The sequence below is a fragment of the Macaca fascicularis genome, chromosome 20 (genome assembly GCF_037993035.2).
Source record: "Macaca fascicularis isolate 582-1 chromosome 20, T2T-MFA8v1.1".
NCBI classification, from domain to species: Eukaryota; Metazoa; Chordata; class Mammalia; order Primates; family Cercopithecidae; genus Macaca; species Macaca fascicularis.
Window position 1 is genome coordinate 47,333,988 of NC_088394.1, and position 24,505 is coordinate 47,358,492.

The 24,505-nt window shown below is 42.1% G+C and overlaps 1 long non-coding RNA gene across 1 annotated transcript in view; it reads right to left on the minus strand.

The window, feature by feature from the left end:
• Positions 1-11,976: 11,976 nt before the first annotated feature.
• LOC102137086 (uncharacterized) overlaps positions 11,977-24,505 on the minus strand; it is a 119,376-nt gene continuing 106,847 nt past the window's right edge. Inside the window, exon 3 of the long non-coding RNA XR_001487575.3 lies at positions 11,977-12,199. This is a non-coding gene — a long non-coding RNA (uncharacterized lncRNA). The remainder of the gene's footprint in view (positions 12,200-24,505) is intronic.

Consider the following 24,505-nt stretch of genomic DNA (forward strand, 5'->3'; position numbering starts at 1 on the left):
TTTTCAAAAGCCGCCGAGTTTAGGCAAATGAAGGGAACCGTTGGGGTGGGGGCGGGGGTAGGGAGGCAATGGACAAAAGGGGTTAATTTGATTGACCGAATCTTCATAGTCTTATAACAGTCATTTACTTAGCAAGTAATTCCGCAAGAAACCAGTGGCGCCGACAGGAAATTGGAGTGCAGGATCTGTTTGCCCCAGATGTGTGGGAATTTTAGCCACCTCCTCCCTCCACTTGCCAACCCTGGAAAAAAATTTCGCATCCCCCTTGGGGCCCTAATTACCACATGCAGGATAAGTCACTATCTAAAAATACACACACACACACACACACACACACACACGCACGCTCCACACCCACAAACAGAGTCACTGCAGGCCGCTGCCGTTACCTCATCTTGATTCAGGATTGGTCTTCATTTTTATTATTAGTTCATTGTATTGCTAATTAAATCTAGAACAAGGTGACTTATTCCCCCTTCTAGGATAGGAACTCGGACGGCTTCAAAAGCTCCGGTTGCTTTATTTTCAGTCGGACCAACTGGCCCTGTTTCTGTTTGTAAACATACACTCAGGAAGGGCTGCGGTTCCCCTATCTGCCTGGATACCAGGAGAATCCTTGAGAAGAGCTGTCCCCGCCTGGGCGGTGACTGAGAGGAATACACACAGATTCCACACCTCCCCAGTGGGAAGCTCTCGCTCACTGTTAGACCAATCCTGCTACCCTCCATTGCTCAGGCCTCCTGGAAAAGCAATGGTTCAATGCGATGTGATGAATTAATTTATTTTAAGCTTTTTACTTTGAAATAGTTGTAGACCTACCAACATGATACAATGAGGTCCTGTGCACCCATTACTCAGCTTCCCCTAATGGTAACATCTCAGGTAACTAGTGTGCATTACCAAATCCAGAAAATGTGTTGTCATAGTACAATTAACTAGACTACAGACCTTACACAAAAGTCCCTTTTTTCTTTTGCATGCACTCATTTGTCTTTATTTTGCTTATCTTTGTGTATCATTCTATGACTCATTTATTTTTTAATGTAATCACTAAACCAGTCCTGGGATTTCAGAGCTGGAAATGTCATGGTAATCACTTCATCCAGCCTTCTCTTCAATCCTCTCCCACCCTTCCAACAATCACCTCCCTACCCTGCTCTAATCTTGAGTTCCCTCAGGGAAAAGAAGAAAAAAAAACCCTTTAAGAAATCATCAAGCAACTACTTACACACTTCAGACAGGAGACACATTACCTCTTGAGAAAAGCTGACTTTTCTTGCTTGACAGTTCACATGAAGACCCACATTTCCCTTTCTCTAGTGGCTCCTCAATGACTCAAACACTACCATGTAGCTCTGAATTAAGTCACTTGAATACAGTGGTTGTCAACCTTGGTTGAACCTTCAAATTACCTGCAGAGTTTCTGAACACCCCAGTGACAGAGTGAACCCCAGACCACTTCTATCACAATCTCTGCAGGTGGGACCCAGGCCCCAGTATTGTTTCTAAAGCTTCCCAGTTGATCACTGTGCCCAGTTGAGGACTGCTTCATGCCAATCCTTCAAGGAGTTGAAGGTATCCCACATCCCACATAAGTAGGGTTGCCCGATAAAATACAGGGCACCCAGTTAAATTTGAATTTCAGATTTTAAAAAAATCTGGCTGGGCGTGGTGGCTTACACCTGTAACCCCAGCACTTTGGGAGGCAGAGGCAGGTGGATCACCTGAGGTCAGGAGTTTAAGACCAGACTTACCAACATGATGAAACCCCATCTCTACTAAAAATACAAAAATTAGCTGGGTGTGGCAGTGTGTGCCTGTATTCCCAGCTACTAGGGAGGCTAAGGAAAGAGAATCACTTGAACCTGGGAGGCAGAGGTTGCAGTGAACGAAGATTGCACCACTGCACTCTAGTCTGGGTGACAGAGCAACTCTGGCTCAAAAAAAACCAAAAACCAAAAAACAAAAAACAAAAACCCAACATTTTAGTGTAAATATATTCCAAATGTTGCACAGAACATATTTATACTAAAAGTATTCATTGTTTATCTGAAATTCAAATTTAACTGAGTGTCCCATATTTTTATTTGCTAAATCTGGCAACCCAACACACTAACCTTCTCCTCTCCAGGCTAAACATCCTTATTTTGGCATCTAACATGTTTCCAAAACACTTCACCAGTCTGTCACCCTGTAGAGTAATGAACTGGGGTTTCACACTTGCTTTTTGAGAGTGGCTCCAGTGACTGGTCCCTTAGTTTTGGCCTCCTATACTAGCTTTTTGTACCTTGAGACTGGTGTTGGACTTTTCTGCACAATAGACTACTATGGGTTCTTTCTTTCCTTGGTCCTGGGTCTTTCTAGGCACCAAATGTGGGAGAGTGAGGAGTTACCCGGGCAACTCCTTATTCCTTGGATAACCTGATCCACATCAGGGTACATGTTATAGCTACTCAAAGTGTGATTCTTGGATAAGAAGTATCAGGATCACCTGGGAGCTTGTTAGTGGAGGGGAGGACAAATTTGCCCCCTATACTCAAGTTCAGTTACTGGGGGACTGTGAATTAAACAACAACAGACAGATAATATACAAGATAAAATACATACATTTTGCTTAATTTAATTTAATTTTAATTTCTATTTATGTATTTGTTTATTTTGAGACAGGGTCTCACTCTGTCACCCAGGCTGGAGTGCAGTGGCACAATCATGGTGATAGGGAGAGGAGGCAGAGAAATTCTGGGCAGGCAGGGGCAGGTCCCCGCTGAAGCCCCATCTTTGAGCCAAAAGGCCTGAGACTGCGGACCACAGTGAGAACTTATATCCCTGTTTTCCCATTCAAATGTTGCCTTTTCTTAAACCACACATGGCTCTGCTCTGCCCATCCTGTGCCTATAAAGACCCCAGACTCAGCCGGCAGAGAGGAGAAGCAGCTGGACATCAGAGACTATGGCTGGCCGTTGGAGAGAAGCAGCTTGACTTCAGAGGGACAGCTTGATGGTGTAACTTTGGAGAAGAATCTAACTGGAGATGGCTGGACTTCAGGGGAAGATTACCTACCACCCCTCATCCTCTTTTCAGCTCCCCTTCCCACTGAGAGCCACTTTTCTCAGCAATAAAATCCCTCACATTTACCATCCTTCAATTCGTTCATGCAACCTCATTTTTCCCGGACGCTGGACTAGAGCTCAGGAGCCACAAGTGTGGATAAAAAAGGCTGCCACACTTGCCCTTTGCCCTCACTGGCAGAGGGCAGCTGTGGGCCCACCAAGCTGTTAACACTTAAGCCATCCGTGGATGGCAGAGCTAAAAAGAGCACTGTAACATATTCTCTGGGGCTTCAGGGGTCACAGGAACCCCACATGGATGCTGCCATGGGACATGCACAGTGTTCACTTCTGCCAGCACCCAAAAGTGCTCACTCCATCTCCTGCACCTGCCCACCTGCACGCTGCCTCCCATGAGGGGTGGAACACAGGGGGTGTGAGTGAGTGGAGTTTGATCTGGCTGCCACCAGTTCCCATCTAGTTTGCTCAAGTGCTCCTTCCCACAAGGAGTTGACAGCAGTGGACTGAGTAAATGAGGCACCGCTTCACAAGTCTGGTGAACGTGTCAGGGAAATATCCTGCTTCAATGGCTAACTGCAGCCTCAACCTCCTGGGTTTAGGTGATCCTCCCACCTTAGCCTCTGAAGTAGTTGGGACTACAGTATACAGGCACACTCCACCATGCCTGGCTGAGTTTTGTTTTTTTATTTTTTGTAGAGATGGGGTTTCACGATATTGCTGAGGCTGTTCTCCAATTCCTGGCCTCAAGCAATCTACCTGCCTCAGCATCTCAAAGTGCTATCATTATAGACATAAGCCACCTCATACCTGGCCTAGAAAATACACGTTTTATTGACATGTGCAGCACATACACCTGGGAGAACCCAATGATGAGAAACTCAAAGGAGTGGTTAGAATTTGGAGGTCTGTATACCCAAATTAACAGGTCAAGGGAGAAGGGAGAAAGGGCATTTATGGAAAAGCAAGTGACCTTTTGGAAAGAAAAACAGACCCTAAGGAGAATAAATGGGAGATACGACAGTTGTGACAATGTCTGTTTGGGTGTGGTGCCAGCTTTTCCTCTCCAAGAAGAGAATATTAGAATTACTCCTAAGGGAGGGACTTACAACAATTAAGTTTTTTGGGAAAGGTTTTGCTTTTATACAGATAAGGGATTTCCGTATCTAAAATGCCTTCAGCCCTAAAAGATTCTTATGTCAAAATAGCATATTTTGGGGTTGCACGGCTTGATCCTCTTCATTAGAAATGCAGAATAGCAGGCCCCACCCCAGACCCACTGAATCAGAATCTGCATTTTATCTGGATCCTCGGGTGATTCTCATTCACATTAACCTCTGACAAGCACTGTCCTAACTACAGCTTTTGTAAATGCAGCTTCTAACACATAGTGACTCTTGTTATTTAAAAAAGTCTTGATCTGTCTTAAACATATGGGTTTTATGGGGTATATAGACCCTATGGGTATGTGTAGGCCTCCTGGAAGAGGTGAGCATTCTCACTGCACTCATCTGGAGAGAGGAAGCAGAAAAGAGGTGTCTTAGTCTAACTCTGTTGCTATAACAAAATACCTTAGGCTGAGTAATGTATAAATAATAGAAACCTATTGCTTATAGTTCTGGAGGCTAGGAGGTTCAAGATCAAGGTACCAGCAGATTCGGTGTCTGGTAAAGGCTGTCTGCTTCCATGATGGCACCTGGTTGCTGCACAGTCTGGAGGGGACAAATGTTGTTTCTTTACAAGGTGGAAGGGACTGAAGGCCAGGAAGCTCTTTGAAGCTTCCTTTATGAGAACATTAATCCCATACATGAGAGTATGATTTCATGACTTTATCACATCCCAAAAGGCCCCACTTCGTAATACTTTTGTAGGACTTTCTCCTTAGTTTAGCTAAAAATGGGGTCCTTGTCCCATGACCATGAAAAATTAGGCTCATAGACACTTAGGCTATAAAAATTAGGCTCATAGGGTAAAGAAGGGCAGGGTGTATTGGGCAAAAAGGAAAAAAAGATAAAGGGAAACGGGGACTCTCAGCAAAACCAGAGTCCTGCTAGTGGGCTTCCTGCCTCTCAGATTGAATCCCAGTTTCCACCCCTGAACAGGAGAGGCCAGGCTCCTGCCCCCTGTGAACTTCCATGCCTCCACCCCAGCACACACTCCTCCCCCAGTGCACAGGCCAGTCAGAGGTTCTCTGGGGACCCCTTTATACTTGGCTGTCTCAATACCATCACCTTGGTGCTTATGTTCCAACAGATGAATTTTGGAGGGACACGCGTATTCAAACCACAGCAATAGGAATGCAAGAGATAGACCCTGGGTCAGCAGGAGCAGGAACTCTCGTCTATCACTGGCCTAGATCTTGCATCCTTACGTGGTAGAAGGGAGCTCTGACAAGGTAGTCGATGGTACTTCCAGGGGATAAGGAGCCAGGAGGAGCTGCTTACAATGAGAATTTGCCAATCTGAACAAGCCAGGTAGCCTTATTCCCTGGCTTTCTCTGTGTTTATTTTTCCCACCTCATCTTAGAGCTATGAGGAATTACAGGAAGGGTTTGTCCATAGAGGACAGAAATAGCGGGCAGTAGCATCCTCTCTTACCTCAACCCAAGCCAGCATGGAGTTTACAGAAACACTCAGGAATAACCACCAGAAAAAAGTAATGCTCAGGTGTAAGAGTCCCAGCTGCAAAGGTTCACCCTCCATCCTCATGTAGAGAGTCTCCCGTCACTTGCTAACAATAAAAAAACAGTTTTATTTTATGATGGAAGTGGCAATTTTCATAAGGTTCTTGAAAACTTTTACAGTTAACTCCTGGGAAATACAGACTTGGAGTCATCTCCTCTATTTCCCTAGAAGCTGAATTTGGTTCTAAGAAATAGGAAGATCCCCAAAGTATACTTGCATGTAATTTGCATTTATATTCTCTACATCCTCCGGCTTTGAGGTGGAGGAAATAGCACATCACTCTTTCCAAAATTTAAGCTTCATCTTTTTTAATTAATAAAGGCCAGCAGGCTTTATTGTTCAGCATTTGAGGCCAAACACTCCAAATTTCTAACAGTCACATATCAGGTGGATGTATTAATTCAACCTAAGTTTTCTTTTCTTTGTTTTGCTTTGTTTTCTACTTTATCAGATTCTAACATGCTAAAGTTTGAAGAGATCTTAGAAACCATTGAATTCAGGGGATGACAAAAAGATCTTCTTTTGATTCAACCCTGGTAGAATGAAGATTGTGTTAAGAGGAATTTGAGGCTATGTCTCAGCTTAGCAGAATATATAAAAATGCTGTGATTGATTAGTGATGTCTGCATGGGCAAGCAGTGTGGAACTCTTGCCAGGCACTGACCAGTGCAAAGCTGGGCCCAACCCTCATTTTACAGATGAGGAACCTAAGTACTAGAGAATGGAAGTGATTTAAGCTCATATAGAAAGCCATTAGCACAGCCAAGATGTTGATCTCTTGACTTCAATCTATTTCCATTATGCAACTGTAGGCCTCTAGTATCCTGTTTGATCATCTGCACTACAGGTTAATTGCTAAAACTCTTATTTTCTTGGTATCTTATAAATACAAAAATATGCAAAGAGTAACTTCCAACTGTCAATCCACTAAGCACACATAGTAAAAACTCAAAACTTTTAAAATGGATTAGGAAAATGACTTTTGTACACATACTAATATCACAAAATAAGTGGGTCATGGGTTAAATTCTCAGGAACATGTTTATAACGGTGCTAATGATTTTAAAGGTAAACATTTGAGAATGAATGATTTATCATTATTTTGCTTCATATACAGAAGAACACACTGAATCCCAAACATCTAACTTAAAATTGCATGCCACTAATCACAAAGAAGAGTACCAGATGAGGAAATATAAATAAACAGTACAAATCTTTCTCCACTTTTATGAAAACAGCTCAAAGAGCAGGCTCTAAGAGAGGCAGGTGAACAATGACTTGTTTGTTCAGTTTTTTTAATTTAAAGAAACAAGGTGCTGTTTGCATGTGACTCAGAGCTGTGGATTGTGTAGAAAAGCATGATCAGTTAATTATTTTATTAATTATTATTATGGATTGTACTCATTTTTTCCTTGGAAACAGAACTTTTTTTTTTTTTTTTAACAAAGCTGGTTCTCCAAAGGCTGAAGGAACTTAACAGCCACTTTTGCACTGGGTTGGAAGCTATGGCAGGAATCAAACTTATTCTTCCAATATCCTTTTATAATAAGAAAAGTTTGATCTTGGCACACTGTTCCCCAGCCAAAAACTACATTTCCCAATTCCCTTTGCTGCTAGTTGTGGCTATGCAGCCAGATTCTGGGTGATGGGAAATGAGAACTGATATGTGCAACTTATTCATCACAACTTTAAAAGGGAAAGACTGTGCTCTCTTTCCTCAAATTCCCTTCCCCCTTTCTCTCAGTGAAACATAGATGTTGCAGGAGGAATTAGGATGGCAGCTATCTCAACCATCAAGAAGGAAGCTGCATGTCAGGTTGAGAGACAGAAGAATGAGTTTGTGTCCCTGATGCCACTGAGGTACCATATGCCACTGGATGATTCGGAGGAATAAACTATGATCTTGTTTAAGCTATTGCATTTGGGGAGTTATTATATTATTGGCAGAAGCTGAGCATGGATTTGTTACTACATCTGAGGAGCATTTATTGCATCATCTTGAATGCAGGTATTTTTCAAGATCTCTTAATGTTAGAGTAAGCAGAGAGCCAGAAATGAGCAGGGAAGGGAGCCCCTGGTAATAGAAGTCCTGCAGATGACGCCCACCAACAGTAGTGCTGCCTACTGACAGCAAAGGACAATGGCTACATTGGCTACTTCTGGCCTTGTGGTTGGGCTCCCCTGGCTCTGAAGGGGACTTATCAGGCCCTAGCCACAGAAAACCATGCTAGGGATTTTCTCCGCTGATAAGCATGCACACTTCTCCAAAAAGTTGCCCTAAAGCAGCCTTTTGCTCATTATAATAGTAAAAACTACACCCCTGGGTGGAGATTTCAGATGCTAATGAGACATGTGTACTAGCAATGTACAACCACAGAGCATGTGCACCAAAAGGGACCTCCCAAAATATGGTTGCAAGTGACAACCCCTCATGCCCCTTCATGAATAATCATGTAAGATTCTCCTAAAGAGAGTCCCCCAGCACTGACTGCTGTTGGCTCATTCTTTCCAGTGGCCTGTGGCTCATTCTTTTGAGCAGCCTGCTCCACCTTGTCTTTCAGGGTGTACTGTCTTTTTAAATAAAACACCGCTATTATTATACTATTTTTCCAGCCAGACCAGCCCAAAGGTTTTTCCACTCCTCTCTAGGAATGTACTTTGTCTTCCTTCAATAAATTCTGCTACTTAACCATTGCTATGTGTCTCTTGGTTGAATTCTTTCTTCCAAGTTAGACAAACACCAAGGATTCCCACACTTCCTGGTAACAAGTAGATACTCCTAACCCACTGTCATGTTTCCAATAATTTGGAAGCATCAGATCATGATCCACTATCTTCTAGGTACCTATACTATATGAGTTATACGTTGAAAATCTTCCTGCGTTGAAAATTTCTCAATAGGAGAAATTGAGAGAGGCAGCACTTCACTGTCACTAGTCAGTTCCTTTTACCCCCAGGTTGAAGGTTGTTAGCGATTTTCAATTGTACTTAGACTAAAGCCCAATCCCTTACATGGCCTTGAAAGTTGTGATCTTTGTCTGTCCCTACCTTCACCATCACTTCCTACCATCTCCCTCTTACCCACCCTCTCTGCTCTAATGCTGTGACCTTTTTCATTTCATAAATGAGACTTGGCAGTTCCTTCAACGTGGCCTTCTCTCCCCCAAGATCTCCCCATGGCTGGCTCTTTCTTCCCATCAATGACTGACTTTAAAGGTCAACTCTTCAGAGAGCAAACCTACGCGGAGTCCCATCTAAAATCCACCTGAAGTGCCCCTTCACTTCTCTTTCCTTCATTTTTTTGTCCATTTTTACCGTAGAGTTATCACCATGAGACATTGTCTGATTGGTTCATTTTCTTGGCATCTTGTATTAGTCAGGGTTTTTCAGAGGGGCAGAACAAACAGGGTATATGTATACATAAAAGGAAATTTATTATGGAAAATTTGCTCACATGATTACAAGGCAACATCACATAATCAGCTGTCTACAAGCTGGGGAAAGAGAAAAGCTGGTAGTGGCTTGGTCCGAAACCAAGAGAATCAAAACCAGTGAAGTCGACAGTGCAGCTTTCAATCTGAGGCTAAAGGCCTGAGAGTCCCCAGCAAACCACTGGTACAAGTACCAGAGTCCAAAGGCTGAAGAACCTGGAGTCTAATGTCCAAGGGCAGGAGGAGCATCCAGCACAGGAAGAAGGGGAAGCCAGAAGACCCAGCAAGCAAGGACATCCCACCTTTCTCTGCCTGCTTTGGTCTAGCTGTACTGGCAGCTGATTGGATGGTACCCACCCACATTGAGGGTGGGTCTTCCTCTCCACTGACTCAAATGCTAATCTCCTCTAGCAACAGCCTCCCAGACACACCCAGAAACAATACTTTACCATCCAAATAGCATTGTTCAATCCAATCCCATTGATTTATCACACATCTCTTTCTTCTGTGGGAATGTCAGCTCTATAATAGTATAGACTTACTATCCCAGTGTCTATGAAAGTGCCAGCACATAGTAGGTGCTCAATAAATATTTGTTGAATAATTGCAGACTGAACATTTATGAGGCATGTACCGTTGTTGTCCACACTGGGCAGTTGAGGATAGGAAGGGAGGTTCACAGAACTCTCTCAGAGCCTGGTGTGAGAGTGCTGACTCAATGTACTGCCCTGTTCTGTAGACACTAGGCTCTTTCCTTCTAGGAACTAATCTAGATTCCTTGAAATTATCTGTCAGTAGCTTGCCTGTATTACAGTCTCCATGAATATCTATTAATTTACAAGGTGAATCCACTAATGGGGCAGTCAGAGATCATAATACATTTACATATTCAAATATAAAGGCAGACAGCTGTGGCCAACTCTTTTTTTTGGCCGTTTTGCATCTGAATGTGGAAAAAAATATGTTTTTGAACTTGGCTTTTGAGTCAGACTTGGCTGCTGATGATAAATGGCAAAGAAATTCTGATCTTATCTGGACAGTTTTTCCATGAAATATAAAGGGAGAAAGAAGCCAGAATAAAGATACGAAATAAATATATTGACAGAATTCAAGGAAAAGATAATAGATTTACTCATGTTCCTGGCATCATTGGTTAGTGGGAAAGGAGGCTTGCCTAGCCAGAACTGTGTTTGGTTATAGATTAATAATCCAAGGTACAAATGGTTCCGGACAATTTAGAGAAAACATAAACTATAATATTCAACAAACTGGAGTTCAAAGGTTTCTGGAATTTGCTAAGTGTTCTAGGTCATACATTTTTCAAAAGTGATGACACAATATGGAGTTTTTGAACTTTGCAACACAAATAGAAAGTAGATTTTTGCCTTGTGCAACTATTATTTAAAAAAAGAGAGAAAGAAAGAAAGAGAAAGAAAGAAGGAAAGAAAGAAAAAGAAAGAAAGAAAGAAAGAAAAGGAAGAAAGAAAGAAAGAAAGAAAGAAAGAAAGAAAGAAAGAAAGAAAGAAAGAAAGAAAGAAAGAAAGAAAGAAAGAAAAGGAAGAAAGAAAGAAAAGGAAGGCAGGGAGGAGGAAGAAGCAAAGTGGAAAGGTTAGAATATGCCAACTGTCAAGTTGCTGAAAATTGAAGAATAATCTCATAATTCGACTGTAGGAAATGTGCTTTCAGTTCATATTCTGTATTGCATAGTGGTTGTGAGCATGGTTTCCGGGTCACTCTGCAGATCCCCATCTGCCTCTGATCCTTACTGGCACTATGATCTGGGACAAGTGACAAAGCTCAGTTGATAGAAATATTGTTTATGTCCTATGAGCTATGCCAGGCACATTTAACTTCTTCCTGAATCCACTCTTACTGCTCCAGTCTGTTCTCTATTTTACAGAAAGATAGTTATATTTATAATACAGATAAAGTCATGCCTCGATGTCTTTGCAGAAAGATGAAGACCACAGCTCTTACTCTGCTTCTATTGCAGTCTACTCAGATACCTCCTTGTTCTCTGTGCTCCAGCCACACTGGACTTCTCCAATTTCCTTCCATATGCCATACTTCCTGCCTCAGGGTCTTGGCAACTGCTCTTCCCTCTAACTAGAATTCTCTTTCTCATCTTTTTGATTCCAACTGAATTATAAAGTCTGCAGAGAATGGCCCTTCTCCATCTTTCTGACCTGCTCCTTTCTTGCATGTACACAGGCGAACCCTGACAGTCAATTGTCAAACCAGTGGCTATTGTCCACTCTCCAATTAGACTGGGGGACAGAGTTGGCTTCTGACTTGGTCCCTACCTCCCTACTACTTAGCACAAAGCCATGCACATTGACAAGCACTCAACAACCACTGCAAGATGGAAGACAATGAATGCATCATGGCCTCAGGGGTTCCGGGTCCCCATCTGTGAATGCTGGGATGACATTACCTTTCTCATAGGTTCACAGAGAAGACTGAATGAGAGAAAAGTATGCAAGGGGTTTGGAAACCATGAAAGGAAATATGTGAGTAGGGGATGACTATAATTTTTAGGTATCTACTGATGATTATTTCAACTGCAAGTGACCAGAAATGTAACTCAAATTAATGGGTTTAATCTGAAAAAGCCAATTCCTTGGCAGACACAACTGGTTAGACTGGGCAAGAAAGGTTGGCTTCAGGTGCTGAAATGGCATCATCTGAATTCTCTCTCTCTCTCTCTCTCTCTCTCCCTCCTTTGTGCATTTTCCTCTCTGTTTTCCTATGTTCAATCATTGGCCAGGCTTTCCCATTGCGATGATTTAGGTTACATTATGTTATACCAGCCTAGCAAGCCCAGGGCAGAGAGAGCGAGCCCTTTTCTCTAAAGCTTCAGCAAAGATCTATGAAAAATTGTCTTCGGCTCACCTTAAGCACATGACCTGTCTGAGCTGGTCACTCTGGAGAGGGAGATGCATTGACGAAAGGACCAGGTCTAGGTTACACAACACCTTCAGATCTTGCGAATGGCATTAGTCACTGGGAACTCCATGGACTGAAAAAGGAAAGTGCAAAAGAAAAGTGAATGTTTGTGCAAAAGAAAAGTGAGTGCTATTAACAAAAGCAGAAACAAATGCAGACTGGAGAAAGCAACAAGCATCCTCTATAGAGATTCACCAGGTCAAATGAAGAAATTTTTTTTTTTTTTTTTTGAGACTGAGTCTTACTCTGTCATCCAGGCTGGAGTCCAGTGGTGCGATCTCGGCTCACTGCAACCTCCACCTCCCAGTTTCAAGCGATTCTCCTGCCTCAGCCTACAGTAGCTGAAATTAGCCACCATGCCTGGCTAATTTTTGTATTCTTAGTAGAGATGGGGTTTCACCCTGTTGACCAGGCTGGTCTTGAACTCCTGACCTCAAATGATTCACCTGCGTCGGCCTCCCAAAGTGCTGGGATTACAGGTGTGAACCACAGTGCTGGCCAAATGAAGGAATTTTTGGCTCCCATCTCCTCACTCTAATCTTACTGTGTCAGTTGAGTTCTGTCTTTTCTCCCACATGTTGGAAAGGCAATGCAAATCATATTCCACAGCCATCTTCACATAAAATAACATTGCTTGGGAAGGGCTTGCTCTGAGTTGGGAAGAAGGAGGTAGGGGAGGTGTACAGCAGAAAGCAAGTGAAGTGATTCGGTCCTCTGTGCGTTAAAGCAGGTAAGATCAGAGTAGTCACATTCATCTCATACATCTGAATCCCCATAAAAGATAAGGTAAACCCTGTAAGAAGAAAAATGCCCCAGGCCTCAAGTTTGGGGTTCCTAGGAAACAAGCATATTAGGGAACTCACTGGTGTTAATGAAAGAAAGAAATACTACCAAGCATCATTAGACAGTTGACTTTGTCATTCATTATCAGTGTGATACTGGACAAGTGTAGCTGAGCCAATTCCTGTTCAACCTCCTTTTTCCAAGGCAGGAAGCTGTGGCCAGTGAGATGTAAGAAAAAGTCACCGGGTGGGGCTTCTGGAGCTACAGCAACCATCTTGTAATAATGAAAGTGAACGGCACGCTCAAAGTCTTTATGTAAAATCAAGAGGGTTTTTTGTTTGTTTGTCTGTTTTTTTGGGTTTTAGTGTTTCCATGCTGGCTTAACTAGCTAGATAATGGCTACCAGTGTTACATATAATAACGTTGATTTGCACACCACTTTCTGGTTCCTTCTCCATTTTCTCAAACTGGTGGGAGCCGTTTTTTTGAATGTGGAGTGATCATTTACAACAAGCTTGTCCAACTCGGGACCTGTGAGCCACATGTGGCCCAGGATGGCTTTGAATGCAGCTCAACACAAATTTGTAAAATCTCTTAAAACACTATGAGATTTTCCTGAAATTTGTGTTTCCTTTTTTGTTTAGTTCATCAGCTATCAGTAGTGTTCGGGTATTTTATGTGTGGCCCAGGACAATTCTTCCTCTTACAATATGGCCCAGGGAAGCCAAAATATTGGACACCCTGATTTAAAATAAATATCTTTGCTCCATTCAAATTCTAATTTTATAATATATTTTAAAAAACTTATTATTACTATTTGGGTCCTGAATCTTTTAAAAAATGTTTCATGGTAATTTGAGGAAACTTTCCTATGAAACTTTGCTACATTTCTTGAACATTCACTTTGTTTTGGAAGTTGCCAAATTGTATTACTATCTATAAAGAAAAAAATGTCTAAGCTGCGTGCAGTGGCTCACACCTGTAATCCTAACACTTTGGGAGGCTTAGGTGGGTGGATTATTTGAGCTCAGGAGTTTGAGACCAGCCTGGGCAGCATAGTGAGACCCTAGCTTTCCAAAAAAAAAAAAATACAAAAATTAGCTAGGTATGTTCCTGTAGTCCAGCTACTTGGGAGGCTGAGGTGGGATGATTGCTTGAGCCCAGAAGGTCAAGTCTGCAGTGAGCCATGAATGCACCACTGCACTCCAGCCTGAGATACAGAGAGACCTTTCCTCAAAAAAAAAAAAAAAAAAAAAATCTCTGAGAAGATTATGCTTGGTGTTTTCCTTAGCAGTCACACAATTCCAGTTATCGTATTTTCATTGATGAAGTTAGAAAATAAAAGAGAGTTATATTTCCAGTTGTAGAAACTGTATTTGTTTATTGCCATTGAAGTGGCCTGTCTGGTACTCTACCATGACGGTATTTCATGAGAGTAACCAACAAAACGTGAATGGACTTAGTGTGTGACAGGTGCTCATAGGCCTAGGAGACAGATGATGGTTATGGCGAAAGACAAGAAAGACACTGATCTTCTGCATTTAATTTGTGAAACAGCAAGACATCCACCAAGAGGACATTTTGAAGTGGAGGTGTTTCCTATGTTGTGTCAGCTATTCTTGTATTTTAACAGAATCATAGAATATTGATGGGAAGGGCATCATTTCTAGGAAAAAACGTCATAGAACATTGATGTTAAGGAACGATATTAAGGTCTACCTCGTCCTCTAAAGCCTTCCTTTTACAGAAACAACCCTGGATGCCCAGTGAGGGAAAATGACCTGCCCAAGGTCACATGGCCAGTTAATGATAGAGCCAGGAGTAATGCTTGGGTCTCTGAGATTTGCTGTTATTTAATCTCATCTTAATGGCTATGATCAAAGGACATAGTTTCTCTCACACATAAAGAAATAACTTGACTTTTTAAAAAAGTTGGCTAGGTGACTAATGAACTATGTCTACCATGAAGTGGGTATCCTTAGTCAACTGCCAAGGCCTGTTCGTGCATGTGCTTTTATTTCTGCGTGACAAGCCCTCATTTGGATGCACAAGTGAACACACATACCCCTGTGGAAAGATCATTAACTGAGCTGTGGTGGGGCCCACCGGTGGTCAAACCACATGTTTGTGTGTGCACAGGTGGAAGTGATGGTCAGTCTGAAAGTGCTTCTACCACCTTGGGGCTGTGTCTCAAACATAGAAGTTCCCGCTCCTGGGTAGTATCCCTCTTGTCTGAATTAAAAAACAAAGTCTACACTTGCAGCTTGATATCTGCCTATCTATCATCTATCTTCCTGTGACATATGTGTTTGTGGGTATGCTTGGTATGTATGTTTGTGTGTGTGCATGCACTTATGTCTATAAAATGACAAAGATATTTTCTTATCAGATGGTTTTATTTGTCAGGGATCTTGCAAAAAAGAAAAAAAAAACATACAGTTTTTAACCCAGTTATGACCTTCTGCATCAAAATTAGGTTTTGTAGGGTTTGGTAAACTACATTGCAATTTACACTCATTCTGACATTAAGCATAAATGAAATTAAACTGTAATGAACAGAAAACACAGTTTTAAAGAAAAAAGAAGACATTAAAAGAGAGGCTGCTGGACTATATGCCCTATCTGAATACTAGGGCTTCAGATTTTGTTTCCTTTTAATTTATATTTGTACCATTTGAACGCCCCTCTGCAAGCCCCTCCTGGAGAAGCCTGGACAGCCCTTCTGAGGTGAGACATGCAGCCCTTCTGATTCACAGCACTGCGGGGCAGTACTATTGCCACAGATAAGTTGAGCCCAAGTCACATAATTTCAGGACCTACTTTGAAATCAGAGCCCAGGCTTAGAAATTTTCTCCAAATTCTGAACATTATAAGCCAACAACGACGACATCAACAGCAGCAACAACAAGAAATAACCCAAAGCAAATGTCCCCCAGTTCTCTTTGCCCTGATTTTTCACCAATATCAAACTCTTAACCTTCTGAATGTACAAAGAGATTCTTATTTTAAATCCAAGAAAGAAATGACCTCTTCAAATTCATAATGAGGTATGCATTGAACGGAACACAGCCCAAGGTGAGTCATTCATTAATCATAAACAAAACAGTCCCTGATCAAGGACACATAAGCACACACTGTAAAAAGAGGCCAGATTGCCCAATCCCTTTATTTAATATTAACTACATTATGTTTTTCATGTGAGTTCTGAGAAGGTGATTTTCTCACTTTATTTGTAGCCAGCTCAGTGTGAATGGATAATTACTTCCCTTAATGCTGTTTCCCCTGAAGGTTAACCCTGTTCAACAAGACACGATTGAATCTTTCCTCTCATGGTTGGGTGGGGCTGGAGTAGGGGGAAGGGTCTGAATCCGTAGCTAAAGACCTTTAGCTGAATTCTTCAAGCATAAAAACATCCGCCAACAGGAATATTTCAAATGACATGAATGATATTTGTGATTAATAACCACTAACCAGAGAAGTACAATCCAAGAAATACATGATTAGCTTATTACAGATATCTGATATGCTAATTATCTTTAAAAATTTCATTGCTGATGACTGTTTCGGCAGAAATTTGAGCAGGGGAAGAGGAAATTTAAACTTTTATGTAAGTTGGAAACAAAGCATTTGGGCAATTGGACTTTAGAAGACCTGGGAATGGTATTTGGTATTTAATTCTGTCTGATGAGGAGGAAATTAAATAATAAGAACAGAAATCAGTGTGAAGATTGAAACTTGAGTCAACGAGAACTTGGCCGTCACCATCAGAAGCTCTTCCTTACCTTCCTTGACAAAAGGCTCCTGGCCCTGAAATGAACAGGTAACATGATGTGATTTGGCAAGACTTGCCTGGATGCCAGTCATGGGTGTGTATCACTGCTTGTGGAAGACCAACTGTTTCCTAAGGATTTGCTTCTCATTCCCAATGGAGACCTCTGCAGCAGCAGCTACTTTCACTGAAACATCACAGAATATCCTAACACGTGGTAGGGGACTCAGGAGAAAGCCACACAACTTTCTGGGAGGAGTCTGGAGTACACTCTCTCATTTTACTGATAGAAAAGCTGACTTCCAGAAAGGATCAGCAAGTTAGCAAAGATTTCAAAAGGATGATAGAATTCAGGCCATAGATAGCCAGCCATCTGCTGTGGGAATAGTGAACGGATATCACTGGGCCATTTACATAACCACACATGTTCTCAGTCTCACTTTCCAGAAGTTTACAATCAAGAAAGACATTTTGATGTTGATGGCAAACAAAGTAGACTTAAAACACTCCTCAATTCAACTGCAAAGCAGGAAAAGCAGATTCTCCAGCAGGGAGGATCCCCATCTCCAGCCCTCCTTTCTGCAGCTTCATTGCCAAGGTGCTACTTCTTTTGTTTCTTTCTCTACCATCCCCTAAGTGGATTGGGGTGTCTTTGTATTCTATTAAGTAGGTGCAAAAGTAATTGCAGGTTTTGCCATTACTTTCCATGACAAAAACTGCAATTACTTTTGCATCAACCTAATACATTCTGGAAGAAAAGAAGTGGGTCATATCAGGCAACTGCAAGACCACCTTGCACCTCTCGGGCTGGACAGGAGTAGTCAGATTCATGATGCTGATCCCCAGTAAACCAGATAATCCGCATTAAGCAAAGGTCCACAAAACAATGAGTTTATCAGAGCAAACCAAGAGTTAAGGCAGAACACTCCACTGAATGCAACTTAAGCCTCATGAGGACTGAGACCTGTGCTACCTTATTTACTGCTCATCCCCCTTCAGACACCTCACCCACTGATCTAGAACTGGTCTGACCTAGATTAGGCACTTATTTCTAGAAAGAACAACTGCTTTGAACATTTTGAGCATCTACTTGGTGCCAGGCTGCTAGGCAACTATAAAAGAGACAAAACCACTGCCCTCAATGAGTTCTTAGTGAATGCAAACAGAAGAGAAGGTGATAAACCCAGTGGACTAGTGGTCAAGACAGTGGACTCCTAGTGGCCAGATTAGTTCCTTAACTCTGCCATTTATCGGCTGTGTGTCTTTTGACAAGTTACTTACCATCTCTGATCTTCCATTTTCTTAAATGGAAAAGGTGGAGAGTAATAATCCTAACATACATAGAGGATTCTTTGAAGGCTGTGATATCACAGATGTACAGATTCACACAGAGCGGTAACTAGAAACAGAGAAGAAGTCAGCTAAATGACTACTTCGGTTGTCGCCAAAGCTGCAATTGCAGTTGCCTTGTGTGTTGCAGGCAGCTTTGATTGAAAAGTTAATCAGTAGGCTTGGGTCTCTATCAATAAAAAGGAGAGAGATTGATTTAAATACTTGATGATTCTTTTTAAAAAAAACTCTAAACCCCAAACACCTTAAAACATAAGCGATAGTGAATCAAGAGACAATGAAAGATGAATCATGGCATATTTTCATCAGAACAATACAATTTTCAAGAAGAAAGTGGCCTCAGGGCCTAGCCACGGTGACTTATGCCTGTAATCCCAGCACTTTGGAAGACCAAAGTGGCAGGGATAACTTGAGCTCAGGAGTTTGAGACCAGCCTGGGCAATACATCAAAACCCCCTCTCTATTGAAAATGGAAAAAATTAGCCAGGCGTAGTGGTGTGCACCTATAATCCCAGCTGCTAGGGAGATTGAGGTGGGAGGGTCACCTGAGGCTGCAGCAAGCCATGATTGTGCCATTGTACTCCAGCATGGGTGACAGATGAGAGCCTGTCTAAAGAAAATGGCTTCAGGAGTGAAAATTCAGTCTTGATGTGGAACTCTAAGAAGGAAGATGAGTATGAAAGATAGGAGAGTGGCTGCTAACTGGTTGGGTAGGTGTTTATGGGTGCAGGATGAGCCAGTGCCTGCCAGAGTTCCCTGATAACCATGTTTACCTCCATCCCACACCCCCTACTCTGGCCCAAGGGTCTCTGAGGGCTCAGAGGGTGTAGATGAGGTACTCTTCTCCTTGGCCCAATCACATAATGGTGAACAGCTTAAGATGAGCAACAGCTAGCATTCAGCAGAGAGGAAGAGCTTTGTAGGTTGAAGAGATCTGGCAAGGCTTCCTGGAGGAGGGGTATTTGCATGGGGTATTGAAAAATGGGTATTTCAAAGTGAGAAGTATATTGAAGTCATCAATTATTATTATTATTATTATTTTTTTTTTTTGAAGTCATCAAGTTCAACCTTTTAGCTGATAATTTGAAAAAAGGATCAACACGTTGGGTGATAAAAAACAGGCAAAAGAAATGCAGTGTTATCTCTCAGTTTCCAGTAGGTTCTCAGGATAGCTTCACTGGCCTTCAGTAAACTGCTGGTGATGGAATGGTAATAATAATTACTATTTAGTAAGTGTTGACCATGACCAGGCTCCATACCAGGTGCTTTTCAGGTAGTCTCTTATTTACTCTTCTCAATCAACTTGGGAAGGCGCAAATTTAACTGCATCTCTCATTTTATAGATGAGGAAACTGAGCTTCGAAAAGGGGGAGTAACTAGTCCTGAGTCACACAGTTGGTAAAGTGTGGAGCTGTCTTGAAAGTTCACCTGTTCACCTACTGCACTGCTTGAAGAATATTTCGGTGTATTACAAATCTGTTCAGAAGCAGAACAGAGAAAACAAAAATCTCCAACAGCGTACAGAGCTTATTTGCTAGCAATATACATGTACATCAAGTGCTTAGCATAGTGCCTGACATGGTAAGTCCTTTCTACATCTTAACAGAGATTTACTTTTAATAATGAGTTATTTACTGTGGAGTCAAGAAGACAACAAGTACTCAGGAAATGGCAGGTGTTGCTATAATGACTGGTACGATCAACATATGAGCTCTACTCCCTATCACCTTCCCCTATATAATCAAAGTCCTTGCCACTCTTGGGTTTTCCCTACCATTTCTAGTACAAAATGCATTTTGGGGGACTCTGTTCCCTTGATCATGCTGTTCTCTTAGCTGGAAGTGTCATTTCTTCATTCTTTGCCCATCTCATTCTGTAATGCCCAGCTCAAGAACTGCTCTTCTGCGGTGTTTGTCCAGACCTCTTTAATTTCCTTGCCTGATCCTATAACCAGAATATCTTTATTTCTCCTTGGTGAAGGCTCCAGGCTTTCATTACATCTAGATAAGCCCTTATTAATTTTTCGTGCATCATTCTGAGATGGAAACATGATCATTTCCCCCAACTCCACTCTGATGTCCTTGAAGTCTGGATGTTGTGTGTTAATGTTTACTCTCTTTTCATTCTTCATCCTGCCAGCAGCCTCTAGAACTGGGCTCAGCACCCAGTAGGCACTCAAGAGTTGACTTGAATTACAGAGAATTTGGGGGAGTCCCACTTTCAAGCCCATGTGTTTTTTTCAGATGTATAGCTCAATACACTGTTAGCAGATATTGAGTCCTTACCAGAAATATACTGTGCTCAGAGATCTCAGTCTGCTGTGTAGAGAACAGAGTTTTTATGGTACAGAATAGGAATCAGAAAAGTCTTGAACAGGAATGATTGGCAGGAAGAGAACAAGGAAAAACAGCACTGTTTGGGGATTACAAGCCATGCTGCAGATATCTGCAAATAGGATTGTTGCAATATTGGCCCCCAAACCACCATTACCGTAGAAACTAGAACTAGGTCTGGGTAGGCATTTCCCAACTTGCTGCATGGTGATCCTGAGTAGGTTTGGGCTGGGCACCTGTTTGGCACCCTCTGAGAACATGCCGTGGTAAACACAGTCCCCATCCCCAGGGAACCTGTCAATGTCACACGTTCTATCAGGCACTTAAGCAACCCCCAAATCACTACTTTACAAAAGCATCTTTTGATTGATTCATCAGCTACTAAACAGGTAAGACACAGCTGTCACAGTGTGGGGAGTGACAATTAGCAATGGAAGAAACTCACAGGTTGGAGTTTTGAGATTTGGCGTGGAAGATAAAGCCAAAAAAGAGATCTCGGCCAGGCACAGTGGCTCACACCTATAATCCCAGCACTTTAGGGGGCCAAGGAGGGCGGATCACAAGGTCAGGAGTTCAAGACCAGCCTGACCAACATGGTGAAATCCTGTCTCTACTAAAAATAAAAAAATTAGCTGGGCATCATGGTATGTGCCTGTAATCCCAACTACTCAGGAGCCTGAGGCAGGAGAATTACTTAAATTCGGGATTCGGAGGTTGCAGTTAGCCGAGATCGCGCCACTGCACTCCAGCCTGGGCAACAGAGTGATACTCTGTCTCAAAAAAAAAAAGAAAGAGATCTTCATCCAAACACCCCACGCAGCCTGGCCCATTACCCGACTCACAGATAGGAATAAAATGGAGTGTGAGAACAACATATTAGAATAGTAATATTCATAGTGTAATTAACAGATGCTGATTGGGCACTTATTGGTGTTAGGTGTTTTATGTACATCATTGGATGCTCAAATCAGCCCTATGGAAGAGGAATGTTTTTTCCATTTTACAGATGAGGAAATAGGAGTTCAGAGATATTAAACACTTTGCTCAAAGTCAAACACCAAAGAAGTGACACAGGGATTTAGAAACAGGTCTTTCTGAACCCAATACATGAGTATCTGAACATTTTGATTTGCTCTGTTGGGAGGTGGCCATAGTCCAGGATTTGGTTGTACAAAGTGGTCTTAAGTTTGAGGAGAGATTAAAACTTCCTTGGTAAATCCCTGCTTCAAAGTACAACCTTTTCCTTTTTTCTTTCTCAAGAGTACCTGCTCCTCTCTCCATAGTTAAGCATGCAAATGACCATCTGCATAACATTCTGTTTCAAACTGTTAGGCACTAGGGAATTACAGTTTACCCACTGGCCATATTTAATTTTTTCAATGTGTTTTTATTTATTTTTCTCCTTCTGGGATCTTTTGTAGAGTTTTTTTTTTTTTCCAGAATAGGAAAATTCTTAGTTATTAATCCAGCTAACCCTAAAGTAGTCAATTATTATTATTGGTATTATTATTCTTAATTAGAAACAGGTTTTAGCAGGATTAAAAGAAATTTTGAATAAAAAATGAATAGAGCACATAATCTACCAGCTTGATATAACTTTATTCATGTCTTGTATTTTATTGTGAACAACTAGATCACAGAGCTATATTTTCACATAGGTGTTATATACACAAACATTCTTGTATATTTTTCATAGATTTATATAATTTTAATTTTCTTAAAGCAAAACAAAAATTCTGTTTCACTGATTTTCCTAATTTCCCAAATGATTCTCCATATATTTGGATATTTAGGTTGGGTCTACTTTTCCGACATTGTGTTGCTAACACTGATAAAGCTTGCACAAACACTTTTCTTCCATTTCCTAAGGCAGTAATTTATTTTCCCAGACTACTTTGATGTGTCCTTCCTACCTAATTTTAAGGAGTTGACAAAGGACACTTTAATTTGCTGGCTTCAACTATTTTTAACCATCCCTTGATTCTTTTTACTAAGCCAAACACCACCGGGCACCAAGATGGCGTGATCCTCAAGTCACCACGAATCTTGCCCAAGTAGTGGCGACAAGCTGCAAAAGTCAGGCATCCCTCCTGGGATTCCTGGGTTCCCTTCATCAACCCAGCTTGTCTGTGAGAGCAGGGTGAGCGCAGTGTGTGTATTAACTGTGGCTTGTGCCACATACTCATGCTACACCAAGTACTGTGCCAAATGGTTTATATGCGCCAGCGCCTAGCACGGTGCTCTGCACATGGCAGTCCTTTGACCAGTGTGTGCTGAATATTTGCTGTAAGATTGTGTTCTCAGAATACCTTCAGAAGTCATTCCATGATTAGTCCCATTTGAACTGCTGAGTAACTTGTAAAGTCACTTAGTGGCCAGGTGCGGTGGCTCACGCCTGTAATCCCAGCAGTTTGGGAGGCCAAGGTGGGCGGATCCTTTGAGGTCAGGAGTTCAAGAATAGCCTTACCAACATGGTGAAACCTCATCTCTACTAAAAATACAAAAATTAGCGGGGCGGTAGTGGCATGCTTCTGTAATCCCAGCTACTCTAGAGGCTGAGGCAGGAGAATCACTTGAGCCTGGGCGGCAGAGATTGCAGTGAGCTGAGATTGCACCACTGCACTCCAGTCTCGGTGACAGAGTAAGACCTTGGCTAAAAAAAAAAAAAAAAAAAAAAAAAAAAGAAAAAGAAAAAGAAAAGAAAGAAAAAAAACCCACATAAAGTCACATAGTTAGTAAATGTTGAAGCTAATGGGATGCAGTTCTGCCTAAACCCAGAGTCCATCATCTTTCTGTCTTTTTAAAAAAATAAAAGTGTTGGCCGGGCGCGGTGGCTCAAGCCTGTAATCCCAGCACTTTGGGAGGCCGAGACGGGCAGATCACGAGGTCAGGAGATCGAGACCATCCTGGTTAACACGGTGAAACCCCGTCTCTACTAAAAAATACAAAAAACTAGCCGGGCGAGGTGGCGGGCGCCTGTAGTCCCAGCTACTCGGGAGGCTGAGGCAGGAGAATGGCGTGAACCCGGGAGGCGGAGCTTGCAGTGAGCTGAGATCCGGCCACTGCACTCCAGCCTGGGTGACAGAGCGAGACTCCGTCTCAAAAAAAAAAAAAAATAAATAAAAAAAATAAAAGTGTTAAAGCCTCCTGTCTTTACCATGCCACTGTGCTGCTCATGGCTGGAAATGCATCTGCTTATTTATTTTCTTCTCTTTTATCTGATCTAATTTCTGGGAATCCTTAGGAGATCTAAAATAACCCCAAACTCAAGATTTTTATTCTAGTTTTGTCTCGAGTTTTTATTTATTTTTGTTTTTTATTTTTATGTTTTGAGACAGAGTCTTGCTCTGTTGCTCAGGCTGGAGTGCATTGGCGCAATCTCTGCTCACTGCATGCTGGGTTCAAGGGATTCTCCTGCCTCAGCCTCTTGAGCAGGTGGGAATACAGGTGTGAGCCACTACGCCTGACTGATTTTTTATTTTTAGTAGACATGGGGTTTCACCATGTTGGCCAGGCCGGTCTTGAACTCCAGGCCTCAAGTGATCCATCCTCTTTGGCCTCCCAAAATGCTGGGATTACAGATGTCAGCCACTGTGCCTGGCCTCAAGTTTTTAAAGAGACAGAGGGACCAGAGGAACAGGTGTATTAAAGTCCCTGATGTGTCTCACCGATATTGTAGAGGCAAGCCCAGCACAAATTTGCTTGCTTTGGAAGCTCCCATCTGTGCTAGGCATGGGAGTATCAGGATACATGCGCGTGAGAGATCTCCCATTAATGTCTCCTATTAAGGCAGAGCAGAATCGTGCACATAATAAGTTCACAATAATTACTGAGCATGAGGGTTCGACAAAGAAAATAAACAAGGTGCTGAGCTATGGATAGCATGATGGGATGAGGAGGACCTAACTTCCATAGGTTGGCTAGTCACTGCTTACTATCCTGTGCAGTGTAGGGTGTTCAGCAGTACCCCTAGTCTCCACTCATGAGTTGCCAGAAGTCTCTGTCCCCTCGGTGTGACAATGAAAAATGTCTCTAGACATTGCCAAATGTGTTTCAGGAGCAAAACTACCCGGGTTGAGAACCACTTCTCTAGACTTGTAGATCATAACACTTTTGATGTCATGAATAATTTCCAGAATCTGAC